This window comes from Fukomys damarensis, unplaced genomic scaffold, assembly GCF_012274545.1.
Source record: "Fukomys damarensis isolate Sample0158 unplaced genomic scaffold, DMR_v1.0_HiC HiC_scaffold_11, whole genome shotgun sequence".
NCBI classification, from domain to species: domain Eukaryota; kingdom Metazoa; phylum Chordata; class Mammalia; order Rodentia; family Bathyergidae; genus Fukomys; species Fukomys damarensis.
Window position 1 is genome coordinate 41010407 of NW_022900923.1, and position 23820 is coordinate 41034226.

Sequence of the window (23820 nt, forward strand, 5' to 3'; positions counted from 1 at the left end):
ACCGAGCCTGCCGCGAGGGGCAAAGGGCTCGCGTGGTGTCAGTTCCCCGCCCCCGCCACACCCAGGCTGGGGGGGCTCACTCCGGAATTGCTCCAGCCCCGAACTCCGATAGCAGCCTTTGTCCCCCGTAGGGCCCCGACAATCGGGGTGTCCCGCCGCCCCTTGTCTTTGCAGGAAGGGCTGGCTCCTCACTGCCAGGTTTCCACACACCTGAGCAAACAGGCATCCGGGTAGGGAGAGGGGTTTGGAACTCCGAGTGGGAGCCGGAATGAGACGGGCAGAGCGAGGGGAGCAGCTGTGGAGGAGCCGCCGCACACTTGGGAGCCGCCCCCTCCCGCACCTGCGGTCCGGGGCTTGGCCACCAGCACCTCAGATTTGCAAAGCAAAGCGGGCTGCTGCAGAGCGTGAGCGCTTCGCTCTCCTTCCCAAGCAGGGGAGAGAGGGGCTGGACCGGAGGGGCTTCTACCCTACCCGGCCGCACCCGCTGCTCGTCCGTTAGTTAAATCCAGTGTGCTCCCTACCAGGCCTCCGGCTACGTGCACCGGCCGGGGGGCCTAGGACCGCCCCGGACAGGACCGAGCAACTCCGGGGGACCAGGGCGGGGCTTGGGATCTCCCCTGTGGAGACCGCAATGGCTCAATCCGAGGGAAGCAGAAAGCAATAGACGTGGACTTCCCAAACATTGCCAGAACCACCTCTTCCTGATCATGCAAAGCCCAACTAATTTCTCACCTTGGTGAGGTAGACGGTGAAAATTGGCAGTTTGGTTTGAAATGGGCCTTTCTTGCCCGGTTGGGAGTTGCATGCCTGGGAGGCTGAGGCAGGAAGATCCTCACGCTGTTTCAAGTCCAGCCCAGGCAATTTAGCGACTTAGCAAGACCATCTCAAAATAAAGAGGGTTGAGGACGTAGCTCCAGGGTGGAAGACCTAAATTCAAACCCCAATAACACAAGCACCCACTCAAACTAGGCATTCTTGTGGGTGGTGCTTTGATTCCAGGGATTCCAAAAGTGGGGGTGGGGGACGCGCTAACAAAGAGCTGATAGGCCGACACGGAGAGCCCCTGGGGTGAAAGGTCTGGTCTCCTACCTGGGCGGCAGACTCCTAAAATGCTAAAGTCATGCTAATGCAGACGAGGAAAGCATAAAATAAGTGTCAATGGAGCTATCTACTGCGGGCTGGGTGGGCCGTTGGTGGTTTTTGTATGCTTCGGATGCCAGGGTGCAGGTAGACGCCGTCAGGGTGGGGAGGAGAGCCTGCGGCAGCTGGACAGTGGTCAGTGAGGGGTGGACGCGGAGACGAGGGAGAAGAACTGCACCTGACCCCAGGAGAGGCCAGGACCCGGGCCGGCGGGTTGGAAACCAGGCCTGCAGGTGCCAAACAGGTCCCTGCCCATGGAAACGGGCTCTGTTGACTTTGGCAGCCACGCCGAGCTCTCCTAACCCCAGAAGGGCTCGAAACTGACGCTGGGCCCTGCCTGGGGGCTGGAGGCGTTCCCGCCGGGTCCTGCTCGGGCCGGCTGTGGCAGGCTGCCGGCCTGGCAGAGAAGGGCGCAGCTCCAGCGGGGCTGGTGTCTGTGCCCGCCGGCGGAGGCCAGGGCTCTGGTCGGGACCGGATGAGAGGCCCCCGTGGCTTCAGACTGAAGACAGAGAAGAAGGCAGGGTAGACAATAGAAGAGTTCTGGAGATCAGATCGACTACCACCTACGGACTCCGGTGGTGCGCCTAGGTGGTGCGCCTAGGAGGAGCAGAATCTCGCTATGTGCTATGAAATCGAATCCACCGTTTATAGATAAGCACCAGGCCGGAAGTGCTTCCACGACTGAACAGACACTGAAAGGAATTCACAGTCCTGTAATCTCAGCCCTCGGAGGCTGAAGCAGGAGGATCCTCAGTCATAAGGTGGAGGCTAGCTTGGTCTACGTCGTGAGTTCAGGGCCAGCCTGGACTACAAAGCAAGACTGTGTTTCCAAAAAAAAAAAAAAAGCTGGGCATTGTGGTGTACGCCTGTAATCCCAGCACTGGGGAGGCTGAGGCAGGAGGATCGCTGTGAGTTCGAGACCAGCCTGAGCTACATAGTGAGTTCCAGGTCAATCTCAACTACATAGTGAGACCCTGTCTCAAAAAACCAAAAAAAAGAGGTTGGGGGGAGGGACAGGGATTTAGCTCAGTGGTTTTGCCACCTCCCTTGCAAGCGCAAGGACCTGAGTTTGATCCCCGGTACCCCCCCCACCAAAAGGAAGCAATTCAAAGTACAAGCTGCATCACTCCGCAGCATCCTCTTGGGCTATGCGGGTATCTCATTTCTGCCAAAGCCCAGAGAGCTCAGCTCCATCCTGCCCTCGCTGGAGGGGTTATGGCAGCCGTCCTGAGAGGAAGAGGAAGAAACCAGGAAAAAGATAGTCAGTCATAGATGGGGAGGCAGAGAACATGGGTGTTAACAGCCTTTTTGTTTTTGCAGAGCCTGGCACTTCCTAAGCAAGTGCTGTACCACTGAGCTCCAGCCCCAGCCCCTAACAGTCACTTTGAAATCCACTTTGCAGAAAGACTGCAGCAGGTAGAATGGAGACCAGGTGCCAGCGGGGGTGAGTTGGGAGAGGGCTGGAGAGGGCCGGGAGGGCTGAGCCTGCCACGCTGAGACAGTCTTTGTTTTCTGGGCCAGCTGCCACTTTTGTCGCCATGGAGATGGGTGGCCCAGGACTCTGTCCAGCTTCTGCTGCCCATGAGCAGTCTTCTGGCCAAGATTCAGCTTTGTTGCCGGCCGAGAGAGGTGGTGGGGAGTCTGATGGGTCAGCGGTGCTGCTGAAAAATAAAATGCCTGAATCCTACAAGAAGCCAGAGTCAAATTTGTTTTGTTTTCAGTGCTGGGGATTGAACTTAGGGCCTTCGCCATTGCTAAATCCCCAGCTGTCATATATATATAAATTACTTATTTTTATTGATTTTATTTTGAAACGATGTCTTGCTAAATGGCTAAATTGCCCAGGCTGGCCTCAAACTTGTGATCCTCCTGCCTCAGCCTCCCGGAGTGCTGGAATTACAGGAATGTGTCACTGTACCCAGCTAAGAGCCATGGTTTCTTAAGGAAACCAGCTGAAGGGAGAGGGCGGGGAGAGAGCAAGATCTGGGCTAGACTCTGGATTCTCAAGTCTGGGGTACTGACCTTTTCATACCTTGGCTTATCCGTGATTCAGCCTCCCCAAAGGGATTTTATTATAACAAGAAAATTAATCCATGCATCTTTTTCTCTGGGTGTATTGGCCTGTAATTTCAAAACTCAGGAGGCTGAGGCAGGAGGAATTGCCTCAAATTTGATGCCAGCAGAGGCTTCATGATGAATTCCAGGCCAGCCTCCCTGCATAGCAAGACTTTCTCTTAACAAATAAATACCACAATAAATGTAAACATTAATTGTTGTAAACATGAGCTAAAAATAATAATAACAATGATAAAGAAACTGGGGACAAGATGTAGGGTTGGAGGGAGGTGGGTGGGAGGGAGAGGGAAATAAGATGTGTTCTGTACATGCACCTGCTCCCTGAGATAAATGTAAACTTCATGTATAGCAAACATGGACTAATTAAAACAATAAAGGGGCAGGGGATGTAGCTCAGTGGTTCTGCTGCCTGCCTTGCAAGTACAAGGTCCCAAGTTTGATCCCTGGCACCAAAAAATGCAACAAAAATACCAATAAAGATTAGTACAAATCGTAAAGCAAATAAGCAAAAAGCAGGTGTTACTTACTGAAATAAATCTTAGTCTAGGGGCCAGGGATTTAGCTCAGCGGTTCAGTGGTCTGCCTTACAAGTGCAAGGACCGGAGTTCAATCCCTGGTACCAAAAAAAAAAAAAAAAAAAAATCTTAGTCTAGACCCGAGTTAAATGTTCTTTTTCTTTAAGACAGGGTCTCTAGCTGGGCATCCTGGCACACGCCTGTAATCCCAGCACTGGGGAGGCTGAGGCAGGAGGATCGCTGTGAGTTCGAGACCAGCCTGAGCTATATAGTGAGATCCAGGTCAGTCTCAACTACATAGTGAGATCCTGTCTCAAAAAACCAAAAAAAAAAAAAAAAAAAGACAGGGTCTCTGGACTGCCCAGACAGGGCCCAAACCTTTCCTCCTTCCTCGGCCTCTGAGTGCTGGGGTTACAGCCACACACCACCTACCAGATTTCCCAATATTGAGGATTGAAGCCAGGGCCTTGGGCAAGCCTGGCAAACACTCTGCCACTAACTACATCCCCAGCCCTTATGTTGTTTATTTTATTTTTGTTTATTTAGTTACTTTGTAGTACTGGGGATTGAACCCAGGGCCTTTGAACTGAATTGAGGTGTATCTCCCATCTACCTGCTTTTAAAATTGTTATTTGTTTGTTTTGTTGTTTTGAGACAGAGCCTCAGTATGTAGTACAGGCTGGCCTTGAACTCACTGTATAGCCCAGGTTGGTCTCGAACTCATGGAGATCCTCCGGCCTCAGCCTGCTGAGTCCCGGAATTAAAGGTGTGTCCCACCACGCCCAGCTTTTAAATTGCTTTTGAGATAGGGTCTTGTCACATTGCCTAGGCTGGGCTCAAATTTTCAGTCCTTTTGCCTCAGGACTCCAGAGTGCTGGGATTATTACCACACCTGACTTTATTTTTATTTTGAGGCAGAACCTCCCTGAATTGCTTACAATGGCCTAAAACTTCTGCTTCTCCTGCCTCAGCCTCCTGAGTAGATGGAATTACAAGCAAGTGCCAACAAGTTAAATATTCTTATGCTCATTTCACAAGAAACAGCCCAGAAATGGCAGGTGTTTTTCTTACTTGACTTAGGCTTCCTTTATTTTTTGGTACCAGGGATCAAACTCAGGTCCTTGCACTTGCGAGGCAGGCCACTGAACCGCTGAGCTAAATCCCCGGCCCTACTTAGGCTTCCTTTAAAGACTATCATTCCAGTTGAGCATGGTGGCACACGCATATAATTCCAGCAGTCTGAGAGGCTGAGGCAGGAGAGTCACAGACTGAAACCAAACCTGGCCAATTTAGTGAGACCCTGACTCAGAGTGTTAAAGAAAGTTAAAAGGGCTTGGGATTTAGCTTAGTGTGAAGACCCTGGCTTCAACACCCAGCACTGCAAAAACAAAGCAAATGAACCACAAATAAGAGGTTCATCTTTTGAAAAAATGCTGGAACTGTCCAGATTCTGAAGAAGGGATTGCTGTATTTCCGGCTGTAGACAGGATAATCGTGTTATGTTAGGCAGGATTATACATTTGCTATTGTCTTTATTTTTATTTACTTGTTTAGTTTTGGTTTTTTGAGACAGGGTCTCACTATGTAGTTGAGACTGACCTGGAACTCACTAGGTAGCCCAGGCTGGTCTTGAACGAACTCACAGTGATCCTCCTGCCTCAGCCTCCCGAGTGCTGGGATTACAAGCGCGCGCCACCACACCCGGCTTAGTTTTGGTTTTTTTGAGACAGGATCTCACTGTGTAGTTGAGGCTGACCTGGAGCTCAGTGTATAGCCCAGGCTGGTCTCAGACTCACAGTGATCCTCCTGCCTCAGCCTCCCGAGTGCTGGGATTACAGGCGTGTGCCACCATGCCTGGCTTATTATCTTTAGTTAGACATGGGGTACGGTACAAAGAGATGTGTTTGGGTAGTGAATCGACAAGGGGGGATGTGGCAGTTAGTATGCAGTGTCAGTTGGACTGATTTTGGGGTTCACCCAGGGGACGGGTGTGTGTGGGTCGGCCATGGAGATGTAGACTGGGGTCTAAATCTGGCCCTTCACCCCCTGCTCTGCCAGTTCCCCCACCTTGTTTCCCAGCCCCATCCACTAGACAGCTGTGCTCCACCCTATCCCCAGGATGAGGCGGGGTCTGGCTCTGCATTCCAGGCTGACCTTGGACTTACTGTGTAACCTAGACTGGCCTCAGGATTTCAATATTGTGATCTTCCTGCCTCAGCCTCCCCCGGGCTGGGATTCCAAGTGTGTACGCCACACGCTGCTTCCTTTGTCTCTTGAGCTTTTCTTTCTTCTTTTTGAGGTGGGCCTCTGTTGCCCAGGCTCCGGCCTTGTCCCCCGTGATCCTGGGATAACAGGTGTGCGTGCGGCACTGCACCTGGCTGAAAGAATCACAACTCCTGATCTGTGAACTCCGCACAAGTTGTACTTCTCCCTCCCTTCGGGAGGATTCCTGGCAGTGCAGCCCAGAAGGGAACCCAGCCCTCCGGAGCCCTCCCACCCCTGGGGCTGTGTTGTCCCAGGGCCCTTTTTCTATTGCACTCTCTTCAGAGGTCTCCGAGCGGCCTTCCCTCCAGCTGCCGCTGTTTACTTCATTCTGTTTGTTTGTTCTCGGTTTTAGTTTTTTATGTTTGGTACTGGGGATCGAATTTGGGACCTGGTGCTTGCGAGGCAGGCAGGGCAACCGCTGAGCTAAATCCCTGGCCCGGTTTTGGTTTTTTGAGACGGGGTCTCAGTGTGTAGCTCAGGCTGGCCTTGAACCCAGATTATATGTGGCGTTGGTTGGTGCCGGGTAGCTCACAACCATAATCTCAGCCTCTGCGAGACTAAGGGCAGAGGATTGCAAATTCAAGCCCAGTCTGGGCAATTTAGTGAATTAATGAGACCTGTCTCAAAAATTTTTTAAAAAAGAGGGCTGGGTGGCGATTTGGGATGGACCAGTGGTTCAGTGCAAAGGCCACAGCTGGTCCAACCCCTAGGGCTGAAAAAACAAATGTACAGTGGACCCTTGTCTTAGGAAATCAGTTTGTTTGTGAGGGCTGGTTGTAACTCAGGTTGGTCCACTGAAGGCTCGGGCTCCTGTACACAAGCCTTCAAAGTCTCAGTGTCCTTAGAGAGACGCTGGCCAGGCTTCCTCAACCCCACACAGGAAAGGATGCTGTCATGTTCCTTCCAGAACTTTCTAAGGGTTAGATCTGTATCTGAGACCATCTGGAAGCACAAGCGGCCAGCACGCAGGTCGTAACTCAAGACTTTGCGCGTACGTTTACAATCTGGTCGTAACCCAAGTCATTCGTATGTCAGGCCGATCCTAGCTTGAGGCACAGAGGCTTCAGAGAGGAAGTCCCAATCCCCCAGGGAGAGCTGTCTCCAGGGCCAGGCTCAGGACTAGGGCGCTGTGGGGAATGGGAAAGTAGAAATGAGGTTGGACCTGGGCCTGCGCTGCGCTCTGCTTCGCTCTGATTCTCCTTCACTCGCAGGTGCGGGGCAGGATCTTGGGGGCAGAGGGAGGGTGGATCGCTCAAGGTTTCTGGCTTGCTCTGGGGGAGAGGGGACCTGGATTCTCCAACCTGCCCCGGGGAAGAGCGATTCTGTGAATCTGGGCCCCAGGGCTGCTGCTGGGGCCCCAGCCTGGGTCTTCATCTCTCCGGTGCCACAGCCCAGGCTGCCCTTCCATCAGTCTCCCCCTCCCAGACTGCAGCCCCTCTGCTTTCCTCCTCTTTCTTTTTTGTGGTCCTGGGGCTGAAACGCTGGGCTTCTAGTGTGCTAGGAACCCTTCTAACCCGGTTTGGACCCCTTTCTGTCTTTCCAACACCTTCCGGCCCTTGCATGTGATCCTGATACCTTAGTGTGTGATGCAGCTAAGAGAGAATAGTAGGTCAAGCAAAAAACTGCAAACAAAAAGCAAAACAGTGAGCCGGGTGTGGTGGCGCACGCCTGTAATCCCAGCACTCCAGAAGCTGACGCAGGAGGATCACTGTGAGCTCGAGACCAGCCTGGGCTACATAGTGAGTTCCAGGTCAGTCTCAACTACATGGTGAGACCCTGTCTCAAAACAAACAAACAAACAAACAAGAAACCCCCCACCATCTTCTTGTTTTTTTGTTTTTATTTTGGTTTTTTGACACTGGGTCTCACTATGTAGTTCAGACTGCTCTGGAACTCACTATGTAAACCAGGCTGGTCTCGAACTCACAGTGACCCTCTGCCTCAGCCTCCGGTGTGCTGGGATTACAGGCGTGCGCCACCATGCCCAGCGAAACCACATCTTCTTTATTCACTTATTGGTCTATGGGCATTTGGGTTGTTTCTAAAATTTAGCTCTTGCACACTGTGCTACTAAGCACGGATATGCATATATCACTGTGGTATGCTGCTTTTACCAAAAAGGGGGACTAGGTAGATCAAATGAGCTACTTCTGAGGAATCTCCACACTGATTTCCACAGTGGTTGCACCAGTCTGCACTCCCACCAACAGAGGAGAAGGTTCCTTTCTCCCCACATCCCCGCCAGCATTGTCATTGATTTCTTGATAGCAGCCATTCTTTCTGGAGTGAGATAGAATCTCAGCATTGTTTTAATTTGTATCTCTTGAATGACCAGTGATGTTGAATATTTTCATATATATTTTTGCCATTTCTACTTATTCATCTGAGAAGTGCCTATTCATTTCAGATGCCCATTTTTGGATTGGGTCGTCAAATTCAGAGGGTCTGATATTTTTTGTTTGTTATGTAGTGTAGATACTAGTTTTTGAGGAACACTTAGTAAAAATTTTCTTCCACTCTGTGGGCTGTCTCTTCACTGTGTTGGTCGTTTCTTTTGCTGTGCAAAAACTTTTTAATATGAGATCCCAGTTGCTGATTCTTTGTGATATTTCCTATGTGATGGTTTTATTCATAAAGTTTCTGCCTACCAATGTCTTCAAGAGTGCTACCTAATATATCTTCCAGCAGATTTAGTGTTTCTGTTTTTTGTTTGGTTTGGTTTGGTTTGGTTTTTTGAGACAGGGTTTCACTATGTAATTCAGACTGCCCTGGAACTTACTTTGTAGCCCAGGCTGGTCTCAAACTAGTGTTCTTCCTGCCTCAGCCTTCTGAGTGCTGGGATTACAGGCGTGCACCACCATGCCCAGCTAGTGTTTCGGTTTTAATATTTAGATCTTTGATCCATTTTGTTTCAGTTTAGTGAATGGTGGGAGATACGGGTCTAGTTTTGATGTTCGGCATGTGGAAAGCCAGTTTTTCCAGCACCATTTATTAAAGAGTTTATCTTTCTTCCAATGAAGGTATTTGGCTCCTTTTTCAAAGATAAGATGGCTGAGTATGTTTGGAGTTGTTTCTGCATCTTCTAATATGTTGCATTGATCCTCAGGTCTGTTTTTTGCCAGTACCATGCTGTTTTTATTACAGTAGCTTTGTAGTACAATTTCAAGTCAGGAATTGTGAAGCCCCCTGTCTTTCCTTTGTTGCCCAGAATTGCTTTTGCTATTATAGGTTTCTTCTGGTACCAAATAAATTTTAAGATTGTTTTCTCATCCCAGCACTCAGGAGGCTGAGGCAGGAGGAAAACTGTGAGTTTGAGACCAGCCTGGGCTACATAGTTCCAGGTCAGTCTGAACTACATAGTGAGACCCCATTTCAAAAAACCAAAAAAAAAAGGATTGTTTTCTCTTAATTCTATGAGATATGATATTGGTATTTTGACCAGGATTGCATTAAATCTGTGTAACAATTTTGGAAGTATGGTTATTTTCACTATATTGGTGCTTCCTACCGAAGAGCAAGAGATACCTTTCCTTTTTCTGATATCCTCTCTGATCTCCTTTTTCAGAATACTGTAGTTTTCCATGTAAAAGTTTTTTACTTCCTTCATTAGATTAATTCGCAGGTATTTCTTTTCTTTCTTTTTCTTGGATGTTATTGTGAAAGGTGTTGTTTCCCTAATTACTTACTCTCTTGGTAAGTTTTTCATTTGTCTGCAGGAGGAATGCTATTGATTTATTGGGCTGGTACTAGGAATGAAACTCAGGGCCTCACATTTGCCAGGAAGACAACTGTGCCACTGAACTACATCCCCAGCTCTGAGTGCTATTGAGTTTTGAATGTTGACTTGTATCCAGATACACTACTGAATTTGTTTTTTTGTTTTTGTTTTTTTGGTACTGGGGATTGAACTCAGGTCCTTGCACTTGTGAGGCAGGTGGCGGAACCACTGATCTAAATCCCTGGCCCCTCTGAATTTGATTATTAAATCTAGAAGTCTTTTGGTGGAGCTTTTGGGGTCTTCTATATCATGCCATCTTCAAATAATAATTTAACTTTTTCTCCTATCCTTATTCCTTTTATTTCTTTCTCTTGTCTAATTGTTCTGGAAATGTTTCCAGAACTACATTGAATAAGAACGGTGATAGTGGACATCCTTGTCTGATTCCTAATTTTAGAGTGAAAGCTTTCCAATTTTGTCCCTATAAAATGATGTTGGCTGTTGGTTTATCATAAATGGCTTTTATCAGATAGAGATGAAGACCATCTAGTCCAGTTTTCTATAGTATTTTTATTATAAATGGGTGTTGGACTTAGTCAAATGCTTTTTCTGCATCCATTGAGATGATCATATGAATTTGTCCTTGGCTCTGTTAAATGCTGTATTACATCTTTATTGATTTGCATATGTTGAACCATCCCCGCATTCTGGGATAATTCCAACTTGGTCTTGGTGTGTGATCTTCTTGATGATTTGCTACATTCTGTTTGTCAGTACCCTATTGAGGATTTTTACATCTATGTTCATTAGGGAGATGGGCCTATAGTTCTTTTTGGTTGAATCCTCCTCCGGTTTTGGTATCAAGGTAATGCTTGCTTCCAGGAATGAATTTGGGAGTATTACTTCCCTTTTAATTTCATTAGTTTGAGAAGTAGCCGCATTAAGTCTTCTCTAAATTTCTTGTAGAAATCACCAGTGAATCCACCAGGTCATGGAATTTTCTTTGTTGGTAGGTTTTCATTTAAAAATTTTTTAAAATTTAACTTATTTTAGTTTTTGGTACCAGGGATTGAACTCGGGACCTTGTGCTTGCAAAGCAATAGGCAGAACCACTGAGCAAAATCCACAGCCGGGTAGGTTTTTAATTACATCTTCAACTTCATTGACTGATATTGGTTCATTACAATTTTTATATATTCTCGATTCAGTTTTGGTGATTTATATGTATCTAGGAATCTGTCCATTTCTTTTGTATTTTCCATGTTATTAGAATATACATTCTCAAAGTAGGGTAGGTATTGATGTTCTAGATTTCTAGAGGATTTGTTGTAATTTCAACTTTTTCATTCCTAATTGCATGGATTTGAGTCTTTCCTTTTTTTTTTTTTTGTACTGAGGATCAAACTCAGGATCTTGTGCTTGTGAGGCAGGTGGCAGCACCACTGAGCTAAATCCCCTGCCTGTGTATTTGGTCTGTTTTATTGTTCTTGTTTTTTTTTGTTTGTTTGTTTGAGACAGGGTCTCCCTATATAGTTGAGGCTGACCTGAAACTCACTATGTAGCCCGGGCTGGTCTTGAACTCACAGTGATCCTCCTGCCTCAGCCTCCCAAGTGCTGGAGGAATGCTGGAGTCACTGCACCCGGCTATGTTGTCTTTTTTGGAGAGCTTTAGTGTGCAGCTGAGAAGAATGTGTATTCTGTGTTTTTTGTTTGTTTGTTTGTTTGTTTTTGGTACTGGGGATCAGACTCCAGACCTTGTGCTTACGAGGTAGGCAGGCAGCAGAACCTCTAAGATAAATCCCCAGCCCCAAGAATGTGTATTGTGATATCATGGGGTAAAACACTCGTCATCTACTAAGTCCAATTGGTCAAAATTTTGGTACGGTTCTGACATTTCTTGTGTGTGTGTGTGTGTTTATTTATTTTTCAATTTTTTGGTCTAGTTGATCTGTCCGTTTGTGACAATGGAGTATTGAGGTCACCTAGTACAATTTTTTAGTGCTTATTTTCTGGTCTGTTAATATTTGTTTTATATAGTTGGATGCACTGGTATTTAGTGCATATATTTATGATTATTATCTCTCCCTCTTGGATTGTTCCCTTTACAAGGATGTAATGACCTTCTTTTTTCACTCTTACTCATTCTTGGCTTGAAATCTACTTTGTCTGTAAATAGAATGGCTACCTCTGTTTCTTTCCATGTTCTGTGGATGGAGTATTGTTTTCCACCCTTTGACTTTCAATCTATTATTTCATTTTGAATTGTATGTTTTTCTTTTATGCAGCATATTGTTGGATCTCGCTTCTTGATCCATTCTGCCAGTCTTTTTCTTTTGATTGGTGTATTGAGACCATTTATTTTAACGGTTATAACTGATATGTATGGACTTATCCTTGTCATGTTATTTTCCAGTTGTTGGTTCCTTCCCCCACCCCTCTGTTCAATTGCTTACCTTGCCTGGTGGACTCATTGTGTTTAGGTACGTGGGGCTGTAATCCTTGTTATCTCTTTCTAGAATGTCTTTTAGTATGTTTGGGAGTGCTATTTGGTTGTCATGAATTTCTTCAGGTTTTCATTATGATGGAAGTATTTATCTATCAATTTTGAAAGATAGTTTTCAGGGTACATTAATCTGGGTTGGAGGTTGTGTTCTCTTAGGGTTTGAAATACTGTACTACAAACTCTCCTTGACTTGAGGATTTGTGTTGAGAAGCCTGCTGTGATTCTGATGGGTTTTCCTTTATAACTGATTTGTTTCTTTTATCTAACAGCTTTTAATATTCTGTACTTGTGTTGAATTTCTGGAATCTTGACTATTATATGCCTTGGGGCAGGTTTTTTTTTGGCCATGGCTAATTAGAGTTCTATATGCCTCACTTATCTGTGTGTCAAATTCTTTATCCATGCTTGGAAGTTTTGTGCTCTTACTTCTGTGAAAGGATTTTTTTTTAACGTCATTTGTGATATCTCCTCCTTTCCGCTGGCTCAAATCAATCTAATGTTATTCTTCTTTGCATCACACAGCAGGCTGTTGGATTGATATTTCATATTTCTTGGTCCCTTGCTTTTTTTTTTTTTTCATACCAGGGATTGAATTCAGGTCCTTGTGCTTGTTAGGCAGGTGGTGGAACCACTGAGCTAAATCCCCAGCCCCCCTTTGCTATTTTTAAGAAACTTTCTTTTCATGATTGCTACCACAATCCTGGTTTCTGTACCTGATATTCTGTCCTTACACTGACTCATTCTACTGTGCATACTTTCAGTGGAATTTTTAATCTCCTGGATATCTAAATCTGTTCCATGGATTCCATTTCTTTCCTATGTTGGGTGTTCATGGTTTCCAACATTTTCCTAAATTCCTCTATTTTAAAAAATCTGTCTCTGCTCTAGAGTCAGTAACCATGTCTTTCATACTGGTCACCATCTCTGTAGTTATCTGAGAGATTATTTCTGATTTGATTTTTTTTCTAGAGCCTCATTAGTTTGTTTTGTTACTTCCACTGTCCCCACTTCAGAGTCCAGGTGGATGTTTATTTTATTTCATCATTTTCCTAAATTCCTCTATTTTAAAAAATCTGTCTCTGCTCTAGAGTCAGTAACCATGTCTTTCATACTGGTCACCATCTCTGTAGTTATCTGAGAGATTATTTCTGATTTGATTTTTTTTCTAGAGCCTCATTAGTTTGTTTTGTTACTTCCACTGTCCCCACTTCAGAGTCCAGGTGGATGTTTATTTTATTTCATTTTATTTATTTATTTTTGGTTTTTTGAGACAGGGTCTCACTATGTAGTTGACACTGACCTGGAACTCACTATGTAGCCTAGGCTGGTTGAACTCACATTGTTTATTTTATTTCATTTTATTTATTTATTTTTGGTTTTTTGAGACAGGGTCTCACTATGTAGTTGACACTGACCTGGAACTCACTATGTAGCCTAGGCTGGTCTTGAACTCACAGTGATCCTCCTGCCTCAGCCTCCTGAGTGCTGGGATTACAGGCATTTGCCACCATGCCCGGCAGTGGCTGTTTTTTTAATTGTCCTATCTCATTGTCCCTGGGTTTGCCTTCGGTGAGCTGAAAATCCTGGGCTGCATCTTAAGTGTCTTCTCAGTTTCCTTTTTTTTTTTTTTTAGTTTAATTCTTGGGTTGATGCTTGTAAATTACTTATGGCAGGTAGCTTTATTGCTAGTTTTTAGAATCTTTAGGAAATGACTGCTTCCGGTTGTAGCTGGGTTCTGGATTTTGAGTTTGTTGCAAGATCCTACCTCTTCATTTTATTGTGGGTTAGAAGTTGCTGCGTATTTGGCCTAACTCCTGGTCTGTATTATGGGCCTATAGTATTCTTTATGACCCCTAGGCAATCTCAGTCTTGGCACACCAGGAAGAACAACTAATTAGAACAATTATGTCTTGGGGTTTCAAGAGTTATAACAATATTCTAGAAGATGATGTGGCTATATTTGAAAAAAATGTATATCTTTTTAATAAAAAAAGAACAATTACACCACCTTGGCTAAAGCAGTATAATCAGCAATAACAATAGCATCAAACACAGCTTAGAAAATGACAAACTCCTCACAAACACAAGGTCTGGAGTTTGATCCCTGATACCAAAAAAGAAAAGAAAATGACAAACTATGCTAAGTATTTAATTCGACACTTTTAACAACTTGAACTGTATTTGTGGTTATATCACAAAATATAAAACAAACCAGAAAATTGTACATAGTAAGCATGCCCTCCATATGATGAGTTTTCCCTTTAGGGCAGAAAATTTAAAAGGGGTTGGAGGGAAAAAAAATGAAGAAGCGGAAGAGATTAGAAGCAAGGCTAGAAGACAAAAGAAGATTACTTGAACTTTGGGAAACTGGTGAAGAAGACAGGAGGGAAAGAGAGGAGGAAGAAATAAAAACCAGAACAGAATAGAACAACAACAAGAAAACTAGAAGTAATGTTCACACTCATATAAAAACAGGAGCAAACAATCAAGAAAACGCAAAACAAAACCGAACCAAGAAAACAGTTGGATGTGGTAGCACGCACCCGTAATTCCAGCACTTGGGAGGCTGAGGTAGGAGGATCACCATCAGTTCAATGCCAACCTTGGCTACAGAGTGAATTCAAGGCTACCCTGAATTACAGAGTGAGTCCCTGTCTCAAAAACAAGCAAAAACCAGAAAAGAGGGGCAACCCGCTTTCCAGTCCCCCTTCTGTCTCTCTTAGACAGAAGCTTTCTTTCCCTCAATAATTTTTTCCTACTCTTTAACCTCCATTGTTCCTAGAATTCTCTCTGATTTTAGAGAACACAAGCTTGCGTTTCAGATATCTAGCAGGAGTTACATCTTTTTCCCCCTATATCACTTTGGAGGTCCCCCACCAAGATTACTAGATGGAGATTAGGAACTCCATATCTGAACCTCTAGCACTCCATTCAAATGTATTAAGGAGCAGTTTAGTATTTCTCTACACCCACTCGTGGTGTGCCTACCTACTGAAGCCAAGTACACAGAGAAAAGTACTATGATGCTACTCACAATTAGAATTATACTGCAAAAGAGAGAAAATGGTAAAAAAAAAAAAACAAAAACAAAAGAAAAACAAAAAAGAAGAAAAAAAAAATCCACCTCAGGGCATGTCTCTGCTGTCACTCATAGAGTGAGCAGATGGATCCCTGATGTTTATTGATTAATTCTAGCAAGCCAGCCATAGATTTACAGTAAGGTAGTGAATGATCCTGGCAAGTCTGCACCTTTAGTTCCTCTGAAGTTCAGGCTACTTTCTGGCTTTGAGACTGGAACCCAATCTGTTCAGCCTGCAACACTTCGTTTGTGTCCTGCCATCTTGAACTTGAACTTGGCTCCCTGCTGCCTTGAACCTGGGTCCTTCACTACCTGTCATCTTGAACTCCTTTCTGCCTCACTGTGACACTGGGAGCCGCTAGATGGAGCCAACTCAAAGCTGCTCTGAATTCCCAGCTCAGTTGGCCCCTCTCCAAGATGGCTACCAGCCAATTGCCCTCTCCTAGGGGATGTCTGAACCTGAGTAACTCACCAGCCACTGCAGTCTGGTGGGTCCATTGCTCCCTTCCACTGGTGCATTTCTCTGTGGTTGCTAATAGTCACTGTATGTACGGCCCCTCCCATGCAGTGAGTCAGGGCTCAGGGAGAAATGTCCACTTGCTACCTCTTTGTTCTCTGTTGAAGTCTTTCTTTTTGTTCTCCCTGTGAGCTTTAATTCTCACTTTAGATCCTTGCTGAGTCCTGGGGAATCACATCTTGGGGAATCTTCTCTTCCTCACATTGCAGTCTGGACACCAAATCTTGGAGACACTCACTCTTGTTTGTTGTTGCTTTACAGGGATTAAAATCAGGGACATCATACTGAGCTAAATTCTCAGCTAATTTTTTTTTTTTTTTTTGGTACCAGGGATTGAACTCGCTGAGCTAAATTTTAAGATAGGTCTTTCTCTCCACTTTTTTTTTTTGGTATCAGGGATTGAACTTGGGGTCTTGGGAACCACTGAGCCAAATCCCCAACCAATCAGATAGGTCTTTCTATGTCATTAAACTGCCCGGGATGAACCCAAATTTGTGATCTTTATGCATCCGCTTCTCAGAGTACTGGGACTACAGGACTTTGTCCTCACACCTGGCACAAAAGTCCTATTTTGTTTGGGTTTTTGGTTTTTGTTTTTGAGACAGTGTGTCATTATGCAGTTCAGGCTGGATTTAAATTCACAATGTAGCCCAGGCTGACCTTGAACACACGGCATTTCTCCTGCCTCAGACTCCCAAGTGCTGGGATTATAGTGGTGCACTACTGTGCCTGGCTCTCAGAGTTCTTTCTTTTTCTTTTTATCTTATTGAGTTTGTTTGCTTTTTTGTTGTTGTTTTTTTGAGACAGGGTCTCACTATGTATTTGAGACTGACCTGGAACTCCCTATGTAGTTCAGACTGGTCTTGAACTCATAGGATCCTCCTGTCTCAGCCTCCCGAGTGCTGGGATTACAGGCGTGTGCCACCATGCCTGGCTTATTGAGTTTATTGGTACTTTTTAAATACACAGTACCTTTACATTCATCAATGGGATCTTGTACCTTTACATGACGGATCTCGGTTCTCATTTTTTCCCCATACCCCTGCCCTCCCTCCACCCCCTCCACCCTTTCCTATAGAGTTATTTCTAAAATGGATTTCTAAATGGGGATTTAGCTCAGTGGTGCCATGCCTGTCTCATAAAAGCAAGGTCGGGAGTTCAATCCCCAGTATCAAACAAAACAAAACAAAAAAACTGTCAGCTGGGCATGGTGGCGCACTCCTGTAATCCCAGTCTCAAAAAACCAAACTAAACCAAACCAAAAAAAACTGGCTTTCTAGCCAGGTGTGGTGTGCATTCCTGTAATTCCAGAACTCTTGGAGGCTGAGACAGGAGGATGAAAAGCTCAAGCTCAGTTTGGATTATTTAGCAACTTGGCAAGACTGTGTCTCAAAAAAAATTTTTTTTTTTTTGGTACTGGGGATCGAACTCAGGGCCTGTGCTTGCGAGGCAGGTAATGGAACCACTGAGCTACATCCCCAGCCCTCCGTTCCTCAAAAATTTAAAAGGGTTGGGGAGACAAGGGAATAAAAAGAATTAAGGTGTGTTATGTACAAGTATCAACTCCCCACCACGAATGTAATAATTATGTAAGCAAATGTATACTAATAAAATGTTTTAAAATAAGTGAATTTAAAAAAAAAAGGCTGGGAATGTAGTTCAATAGTAAAGCACTTGCCTAACATATGCAAGGCTGAAGGTTCAATCCTCATTTCCACAAAAATGAAACAGTGCAGCTTTATTGAGTAATAACTGACACTCAGTAAGTACCACACATGAAGAGCACCTGGGGAGTTTTGACATATTGCACTTCCAAGAAATTAACATCACAACCAGAATAACATATCTATCCATCACTCTCTCCAAAAGTCTTCTGCAAAATGAAATGTAGGGTAATGTTTTTAGGGTTTCAGAGAACAGAAAGGTCGCTGGTCTAGTTCCGGATTCCACACTGTAAATAGCTGCTTAGAAATTTCTTTTGCTGTTTTGGGGTCATTTTGAAGAAAACTCATAGTATTACCAAAGCAGCTATTAAAACAACTCCTTACTCTTTCAACCACATTTCTGTGTGAGGCTTGATGTTATTAATACATTTTAGCCAAAACAACCTATCCAACAGATTGAATGCTGAGGCAGATAAGAGACTGTCTTTTTTTTTGAACCAGATATTCCAAAAAATGTCAAACAATGCCCCCCCTCCTCGCGGTACTGGGGATGGAACTCAGGAACTTGTGCTTGCAAGGCAAGGGTAGTGCCACTGGCCTAAATCCCTGGCCCATCTCAATTCTTTAAGTTTTTTTTTTTGTTTTTTTAGACATAGTCTTTTTAATTCACCCAGTCTGGACTTGAATTTGTGATCCCCCGGCTTCAGCCTTCCCAGTAGCTGGGATTACTAGCATGGGCCACCCACCATGCCTGGCTATTATTTAGTAGACATTTTTAAATTTCTCAACTTTAGTATCTAATGTGACAGAAATTATTATAATTCACTTGAATTAAAGATCTTTGGCATCTTCAAGGAGCTTTAGGAGTATGACGGGGTCTGAGACAAAAAGAGTTTGAGAACCACTGATATCCAGACCAGTGGTTCACAGAATAGGCCCTGGCTAGGCAGCAGCTCAGGGGCAGAACACTTGTCAGGCAGGCACAAAGCCCTGGGTTTGATCCCCAGCAGGGCAAGGGAGGGAGGAAGGGAGGGAGAGAGAGACCTTAATCTGGTTTTGTTCCTCAAAATTGTGCATCTTTGAGTGAGTTCATAATCTCATCCTTGGTTACCTCTTGTGTAAAATGGGGAGGTGAAGAATTAAATGAGTTAGTGTTTAGAAAACTTTGTTTTTGTTTTTTGAGACAGAGTCTCACTATGTAGTTGAGACTGACCTGGAACTCACTATGTAGCCCAGGCCGGGCTCGAACTCACAGAGATCCTCCTGCTTCAGCCTCCCGTGCTGGATTACAGGTGTGCGACACGGCGTCCAGCCACACAGAAAACATGTAGAATACCAAGGGCGTGGTGGCGCACAACTGTAATTCCAGCACTCAAGAGGCTGAGGCAGGAGGATCGAGAGGTCAAATCCAGCTTGGACTACAGAGCAAGACCCTATCTCAAATAAATACATAAGCAAGCACAGGGCTTGTCCCACAGTGAATGCCCAATAAACATTAGCCGGTAGCTGAGTGTGGTCCCATATTTCAACAAGGGGGGGGGGTAAAAGCCACAAAATCACAAATTCCAGCCCCAGCCCGGGCCACCCAGTGACTTCACAAGACCCTACCTCAAAATTTAAAAGTTAACTTTTACTTATTTATTATTTTTAAATTTTTGTGAGACAGGCTCTTGCTGTGTCTTTCAAGCTGGTCTTAAACTCACTATGTAGCCCAGGCTGGCTTCTACCTTGTGGCGATCCTCCTGCCTCAGCCTTCTGAGTGGTGGGATTACAGGTGTGACTGCACTTTCGGATTTCAGCTCCACAGCAGCCTTGTGAGCAGACTCAGGGAAAGGGTCAAGAGCCTTATTTCTGTAGGAAGAGCCCAGACCTGCAAAGCTTACAGGAGCTGCCCATAGCAGTGGACAGCAGAGAGGAGAAGAGAAGTCCGCACTCGGGCCTGTCTGCTGTTCTCTGTGAACCAGAAGGTGGGAGATAGGAGGTTTGGACGCTGAGAGACACAGAGCTTCCTCCCACCTCTCTGCTGGGGCCGCGAGAACCAGTACCTGGTCGGGTGTGATACTGCACACCTGTAATCCCAGCACTCAGGAGGCTGAGACAGGAAGATTGCCACACGTTCGAGGCCAACCTGAACTACATAACATGGACCTTGTCTCAAAAAACCAAAAGAGAGACAGAGCTGGAGAGAGGGAGAACGGTCATCTTTTCCTGCTCGTCACCCTCCCATCTGTGGGTTCCCTGACCTGGAGCCCTTTCCCTCTGCCCCCTTCTCCTCTGTGTTTCCAAGTTTCCTCCTTCCTCCTCTTTCTCCCTCTCTCAGCTTCCCTGCGATGTGGTTCCCATGCATAAAGTCACTCATTCGAGACGTGCATGGCAATGAGCTGTGCCACCAGCCTGCAGCCCTGTGCTTGCTCCAGGAGCACTTCACTGCTTCCCAAATGCCCCTCGAGCCCCTTTGCAGTTGCTCTTCTACCCCCACACAGCCCCAGGTCTTCTCCTGTCCCCGCTGAGTTGTGCAGTCAGGACTCCTTCTCCTGTGGCTGCTTGTACCCAAGGTGATGCTCCTGAGAGCCGAAGACGGCTCCTATTCCAGTCGCTTATTCCTCGCTGTTGCTTAGCAATGCTCTACTGTGGGACATACCATAATATTTTATCCTCCACTCTTGGTGGACAGCCCAATGCTGCCGTGAAATCCCTACACAGGTGTTTGTGTGGGCATCTGTATTCATTTCTCTTTCGTAGGTATTGGGAAAGGCACTGCTAGGTTGTATGGTAAGGGCATGTTTGTGAGAAACTATAGGACAGAGTGTTAATATTTTATAAAATTAAGCATATACCCCCCCACACTTTTTTTTGGTACTGGGGTTTCAACTCTGATCCTCCCAATATACTGGCATAGTACTCTAGTTCTGAGACACATCCCCACCGTTCCCAGAGCCCTTTTTACTTGTTTTGAGATAGGAACTCATGAAGTTGTCTGGGCTACTTCAAACTTGCAGTCTTCCTGTCTCAGCGTCTTGGGTAGCTGGATTTACAGTGTGTGCCACTTGCCTGGCTTCTGTCCCCTGCACAGCCCTCCTTACCTGGTGAGCTTGTATACATCCTGTGAAAGTGTAATTCTACAAAGTTAAATGGTAAATGCATATCCGTATCTCTGTCTCTGTCTCCCCAATTCTCATTTCTGGGGATGGAACTCGAGTCCTGACACAGGCTAGGCACGAACTCTACGCTGAGCTACCCCGCCCCCAGAGCCTTACTTAGTTCATCAACAAGTATGAAGCCAGCTCAACAGAGCCATAGATATAGTTAAGTGGAGAAAAGAATGCTAGAGTAGGATTGCATGTTGGCAGCAAAATCTCTAAGACAATAGAAACTTTTGGCTTTTTTTTTTTTTTTGCACTGGGAATCGAACTCACAGCCTTACACTTGCCAGGCAGGCACTGTGCCATTGAGCCACAGCCCTGCCCCTATTTAATTGTACATGGTTCTTTCATTCTCTGCAGAATAAAGGCTTCCCACCTGCACACCCCGTCTCAGGTCGAGGAGAGCCGCGTTCTGCAGACACAGCATGGCGAGGTTACACAGCAGTCCGGGCTGTGGGTCCAGAGGGCTGTGCTGATGCGCAGGGCCCAGAGCAGTGACGTAAAGGGACACTGAGTCACAGGACGCCTCCCAAGCGTGTTCACCTACTGCCGGGTTAGAGGAAGGAAGAGGCTGATTATAGGTCCCCACATTCTGAGGTCCTGTGGCACAGAGAGAGCTGCCTCCTGACTGCACCCGGGTGAAAAGGATCCGCTTCCCCGCGAGGGCACCCTCCTCACCTTCTGCACACCTTCCACGCAACTGGGCAAAGGAAGGGACCCCGCAGCGCCCCCTGTAGGCAGCCCGCGTTCTTGCCCCTTGCCTGGGCAGTCACAGCAGTGCCACCCGCTGTGCCATTCATCTGGCCTGACCCCTGCTGCAGCCCCTGCTTTGAGAGCCCCTGGCTGGCTGCATTCACTGCATTCGGTGACTTGACACCTTCGGCTGTGGGCAGGGCAGAAGCCCGAGGGAAGGGAAGGCTCCTGAAGACTTCAGGGCTTCGTTCCAGGCCTCCATCTCCATGGTGCCCGGTTGCCAGTTGGGGTTGACATCCACTTGTTTGTTTGTTTTGGTACCGGGGATCGAATTCTGGACTTTGAGCATGCGCGGCAGGCAGCGGAACCACTGAGCTAAATCGCCAGCCCTACATCGTCTTTTTAACCAGGTAAAAATTATTTGCAACTTGCCAATTTCCTATAAGTTAACATCTAGTATTTTTTTTAAATTTTGAGATTTGTCATTTGAAGCTAATCGTAATGCTTGTTTATTTAGTTATTTAGACACAGAGTCTCACTCTGTCGTTTGGGCTGGCCTTGAACTCACTGTGTAGCCCAGGCTGGCTCATGGCAATCCTCCTGCCTCAGCCTCCAAGTACAGGGATTACAAGCAGGTGCCACCGCACCTGGCTGAATTATGCTAATTTAAATAACCAGTCCTTTTTACCTAAAACACACATTGCAAACATACACATATCCGTTCCCTTCACACGTTAGTGCTATTCACATCACAGTTTGAAATGAGAAGAGATTCATTCCCCTGAATCTGCAAGTCCGTGGGCGTTTCTTTACAGTTAATGATACAACGTTCATACAAAATAGCTAATTAACAATGATTTTTTCTTTACTTGTTAACTCAGAAGGAAACACCTTCACAACCACATTTCGTTTAAGTTTCTCTATTAAAATGTAGAAAAACTGAACTACAAATATTGAAAAGTTAAAAAGTGCCTTAATTTCTTATTCTTGCTACCTCTCCTACAGTTTGCGGGCAGTGTCTCTGATGCAGTGAAAAGAGAAAGACAAAGCTGCAATGGACAGAAGACCTTGGGAAGCTGCATCTAATCGACACTATGTTGCATTCATCAAACTGTGCCTCTGACAGCTGAATCAAGGTTTCCTGTTTAAGCCATTGTAACTTCCCTACCTGTGGACCATCCTTCCTCCTGTGACAGATTTTTACAGTTCTTCTAAAGCATTTGGGACCCATTTCAAAGAAACCTGCAGCTTTCCTGACTCTCCTCACCCTCTCTCCTGCTAAGGACTCTGTTTTAAAAATCTTCTCTGCCAGGTGTGGTGCCTGTACTCCCAGCACTCTTGAGTCTGAGGCAGGAGGATTGCCACACATGTGAGGTAAGCCTGGGCTATATAGTGAGTTCAAGGCCAGCCTGAACTGCATAGCAAGATCTTGTGTAAAAAAAAAAGGGGGGGTGTCACTTCATAATTATGTGCATTACTAACTACTGTTGTTTCTTAGTGATTCTATCAACCATATCATGATCATTAAAAACTACAGGGCTGGGGATTTAGCTCAGTATTTCCCCCACCTGCCTCATAAACAAGGTCCCGAGAGTTTAACACAAGGTCCCGAGTTCAATCCCCGATACAAAAAAAAAAAAAAAGCTACAAAAGCATTCCTCTCTTTTTCCCACTCTGCCTGTCTTCTGTGGTTTCTATGGTTTCAATCTTCTAGCACTGTTGAAAGTAGTCCCTCAAATTATATTCTTCTGTGTCCTCTTTAATACCACACTGTTGGATGGGCACCAGATTTTGCAGAATCCTCTCTCGAAACAGTTGTCTTTGGTTCCACGACACATCCATCAGTTTGTGTGCGAGATGAGTCATGAAACTAACACCCCCAGAGTGTTTTGTTTTGGGAACTCGATACTACATACGCTCCGAGTGTGCCATTTCTCAAAATGTTCTTTTAAACTGTTATCTGTGGTTTCCAAGCTCCAACCACCAATAAGCAGCTTCCTTAACTGCTCTGGCTCCTTTAGATCACGGCCCTTTATTTTGAGGCCAGACTTGCTTCTTCCACGTATCAGTCAGCATCTAAATTTAGAGAACTCCATTGCCGGGCGTGGTAGCGCACGCCTTTAATCCCTCACTCAGGAGGCTGAGGCAGGAGGATCGCTATGAGTTCAAGACCAGCCTGGGCTACATAGTGAGTTCCCGGTCAGTCTCAACTACATAGTGAGACCCTGTCTCAAAAAACCAAAAAAAAAAAAAAAAAAACAATTAGAGGACTTCAGATGATCTACTCAGTCAATAGTACATCAAACAGAGCAACTGGAAATTGATAAAGCATCCAAATTCATATGTCAGTGTGTTTGTTTGTTTGTGAGACAATGTCTTGCTGGGTATCCCAGGCTGGCCTAGAACTAGAGGTGATCCTCCTGCCTCAGCCTCCCGAGTGCTGGGGTCATGGGCAAGCATCACCACGCTCAGCCATCAGTTTAATAATGCTCTAGGAAGATCTGAGA

The 23820-nt window shown here is 45.6% G+C and overlaps 1 long non-coding RNA gene across 1 annotated transcript; it reads left to right on the forward strand.

Moving 5' to 3' along the window:
- The first annotated feature begins 2472 nt into the window (after window positions 1–2472).
- LOC104876857 lies at window positions 2473–22664 on the forward strand. Its single transcript, XR_784442.2, has 3 exons — window positions 2473–2584; window positions 20981–21723; window positions 22319–22664. It is a non-coding gene; the product is annotated as an uncharacterized LOC104876857 (long non-coding RNA).
- The last annotated feature ends 1156 nt before the right edge of the window (window positions 22665–23820 follow it).